Below are 4424 nucleotides of genomic sequence, written 5' to 3' on the forward strand. Positions count from 1 at the left end.
TAAACATTTGAAAAAAAAAATGAGTCTTTGACAATTACAGCTATAAATAAGAATAAGCAGATAACTTTCTTTCAATCCCTTCCCTCTTTCCAAAGATTAATTATGAATATGTCATGAGCTTAGCAAAATGTGAAGTTTCACATGGACCTTATCTATAATTTTATATGCACAGGCTCCATACTGATATAAAGATCTGACTGCTGACTGGGGCCCTGCATAGTAAAGCTAAATATATTGATATTTCTCTTAGGGCTTTTAACTTCTTATCTCACTTACTGGTGATCAAGTTTACAAAGAAATTGGATCCTTTCCTATGAAACCTAGCAGCACTAGTAATTGCCATCTGCAATGTGGAGACCATGTGATTTTGTCAAACTACTTACTTCAGCTGTGAAGGAGACAGTTTTTCATAATAAATCAATATCTGGTTATAATGCAAGTACGAAAGTTACTAGCATCCTTTCTTACAGTCAAGATCAAAGAAACATCTTCATTTCTTACCATTCGAGACTGATATAAAAAGAGAATTTGTATTATCATCATACAGATTTAAACCCTTGGAAATTACCATATATATCGATATTAGACTGGAAAGAGCTTTACACACTATTTCTGTATAAAGCCACAGAAACGATGAACAACTGCAATCACTTAGTCAGAAGAACACGGTTTTCCATGGAATATTAGACTGCCTTTATAGCGTACCTTAAGAGCTCCAATATATGGGGCATTCACTCTGGAGCGCACAGCAGTCAATGCTGGCAGAGGACACGTTCACCTTGGAAGAGATGCAGGATGCCCAGATTGTTCACATACAGGTACACACTTATAAAAGACAGCCCAAATCTAGGCCACACACAAATCCCCCCGTCTTTGAGCCATTAGAGTGCTTGCTAAAAAAAAAAAAATCACAAAGCACTCATCAAGCCATCATAAGCCTCATAATACTCTCACAAAGCCAGTCATGGAAAGTGGTAAACATCTGGGCTATAAGTGTAGGCCCAAACATACCTGAAGGGCTCAAACGATCTCTTCTCCCTACTCCTTCGACATTCTTAAGCACAGACAATACCTGTACCTGAGCAGCAGTTTATGTTTACACGTTGTGAAAATGAAACAAGCTAAAATATAGCCCACTGTACTGTCTATATATTGTCTGTACTACCAGAGGAACTCTTTTGGTACTGCCTCCTCTCCAGGCACAATTAATCTTCACTTCTGGAAAACATGCAAAGAACTTTCATCTCCCATTGTGGACAACAGGGAGACTGACGCTGGCTTTTGCAGGTATATATGACAAGGCATGAGCCACAAATGTTGATCTGGGTGGTACATATGAGCTCGCTGCTTAACTGCTGCAAATTAAGCACAAATTTGTCCATCTACTAGCTCTGCACTTACCCATGCAACTCAATCCAATATGTAACACCTGATTCAACGAGCAAAATTTGGCCCATTGTGACTGTATAGGAAAACAAAAAACAAAAAAAAAAAAACCACAAAAACCAACCTTTTACAACAGGGAGAAAATTAAAGAAATAGTTGTCATGACAGATATTGCAGGTAACAAAGATATACTGCAAAATAGAAAACCAATAGACAGGTAGGTAATCTTACCATTAAAGCATGAATGTAATCTGAATTGTTAACACAAGTTGCTTCTTCCCACAGGGTATTTTTGTTTCCTTAAAAACAAGCAAAAAACCAGTCATGTATCAATGTTATGTTATCATTTTAAAGCCTACCAGGGAAATTTGGGAACACAATAAGGGCAACCCCAGAGGACTAAGAAATAGGCAAGAAAATCACAGTTCCCAAGCCATTGTACAAGAGCAGCTATGCATCCCACGTTACATCAAAGTATCTCTGAGTACAGACAAAACTGATTTTGCTGCCCTGCATATGAGGAACCAGGCTGCTCTTGTCATAGAGATGGAATGGTGATGCCAAAGCCTTGGCCAGATTGGTCTGTCACTCTTCAGCTGCTTGAGGGCAGAGAAAATAATCCTTACTGTAGAAGGAAGTACCTTCACCTGCAAGCAGCATCCCAAATACATCAAATCATTTAGAGGGGGCAAAGATGGTATTCTATGGCTCTGGAAGAAACACACAGGCCATGAGGTCAGTTGCCACTCAGAGGTCTGCTGCCCTAAATACATCTGCTATTTTGCCTATGCCTAGCACTATTTTGCCCTTAAAGAGATACTTTGTATTTTATTTTCCCTAAGACTCTTTTTCTACACGTCAAAATACAAATTATACTGAAGGAAGAGACTGAGTTATTTGAGTCTCAGGTTGTGAGGTTTTATTTCTAAATAAAGCTGGGAATAATATATTTTACATACATATAGTGTTCAGTCCCACGGTTTTCCCACAGACCAGTATGCAGATGAATTTCTTTGCACAGAACAAGTAACAAAAAGTCTTCTCTAAGGAAGGCAGATGTTTAAAACAATACTCATTTGTTACCACTAACCTTCCCAAACAGGTGAAGACACATCACAGTTTTGCTTGCCAGCAGCTACCGTAGGATGGTGATGAGAAGCTAAGCTACTTTCTCTCTCTTCTGCTCCTTCTGTCACTTGTACCTTCTGTTTTCCAAACAGGACCACTTGGAATTTCTCAGCAGCCCCACATCATCAAGTCCTTTCAATCAGAAATGCCAAACAAGCAAACTACACTTAATCACTTTGCGCTGATCACCACTATGAGTGAACAGATTTTCTCATCCACATCAGAGAGGTTGATGAGGTACCCCACCATTCTTCCACAATGTGGAGACACATTGTAAACTGAATAAGGAAACCGATGCAGCTTTAAAACTTCTTCAGAACAAAGAGTGATTTTGTGCTATTTGAGAGATTTGGGGTTTTTTTAGGCAGATCAGTTTGAAGCATCACAGGCATGCTGGTGGAATTCGGTGTAGTAGCAGATAGTATGGAGTAGGTTGAAGTTTTAATGCTATCTTTTTTCCTTCCCATTTCAATCTTAAACTTGAATCTTGAACTTCAGTGTTTATATAATGCAGATAAAATAATACTGATTTTATGCAACTTTTTATATAAATCAGATGTTGGAAAGAACATAAAAATAAATACAAAAACTCCAGGATGAAGCATATTGAAATAAATGAGACTTTTTCCATAGACTTTAATGGAAAAGGGTAAATGTGCAGCATAAGAACATGAATAATTTAAGCCAGGACAGCTGGCAAAGAGTACCTACCCTCAGAACTGAGCTAAGTGAGTCAAGGCCTCTGTCTAGAAAAACAAGCTCCAGAGTAGTTGATATTAATTCTGGTTATTTGTTAAATGGCAAACCCGTAAACAAGGAAGAACCAGTGGTGATCCCTGCACTGTCAATTGGGACCAGTAGGAAAGACAGGCTATACCCTAGACAGACAGCGTAGAGGTACAGAGGTAGGAGACATGGAGGTAGGAGGCACTCCATCAGCATCTCTCCTCTGGTGGCACTTCTGAAAACAAGCAATGTTGGGGCAACCTCTAGCAACTCAGCCCCTGCAGAAGCACTTGGCCTCTGGTAGGTGCTGGAGAGCAGAGCTGGCAAAACAGGAACACATTTCCAAATGCCTGCTGGATGCCCAAAGTCTGACGGTGTAAAGAACAAAACCATGCAATACAAAACAGCAAATCATCCTATGCATACAGTGTTACACACACACTCTTATTTTCCCTTTGCATAACCTGGAGGTGGTAAGAATCCCTACAAACTCTGGTTATCTGGATTTCAGCCTCCATCGTTCACAATAAGTGGAAGAGAAAAGAACAGGGCCTGTTTAAACCTAAACACTCTGCCCTTTGTTTGAAGAAATGGCCACTACCAAGTATCTATGTAAAAGATGCTTCTTGGATTAGGAGCTACATCAGATTTCAAAAATGGAGTCAGCCAGGGGAAAAATCGTTAAAAAAAAATTTCAGCATCAGTTTTACATTTTTTCTCCAGAAACAGTTTACCTTTACAGGACAGAAAAGAATACTTATAACTTGTTCACTAAAGAGGTTCTAACTTTTGAATGAATGAAAGTAGGAAATAAATGTTAATAAAAATACTCCAAGGAAAACTCCAGTAAGCATTACCTAAGAATATTTTATACATGTAGACCTATCTTGTCTTGAAAAAGGAAGTATGAAAAGCAAATTTTGCTTATATTTGATGGTCATACCCTGGTATTAACAGAACACTGATTACAAAGTAACTGGCCAATACAAACTGTTTTCACAGGCATTTCTTTCTTGATTGCTTAAAGCTAGCAGGCATGTTTTTCCTTTCATGTGAATCTGATTCATCGTAACACATTCAGCTCTATTTCACTCCTTGGCTGTTTTCCCTATAAATATACAGGCAGAAAAACAGTTTACTGTGAAATATCTTATTAGCATTAGACAGGTAACACCAGATAACCG

The sequence above is a fragment of the Charadrius vociferus genome, unplaced genomic scaffold, assembly GCF_000708025.1.
Source record: "Charadrius vociferus isolate BGI_N301 unplaced genomic scaffold, ASM70802v2 scaffold43, whole genome shotgun sequence".
Classification (NCBI taxonomy): Eukaryota; Metazoa; Chordata; class Aves; order Charadriiformes; family Charadriidae; genus Charadrius; species Charadrius vociferus.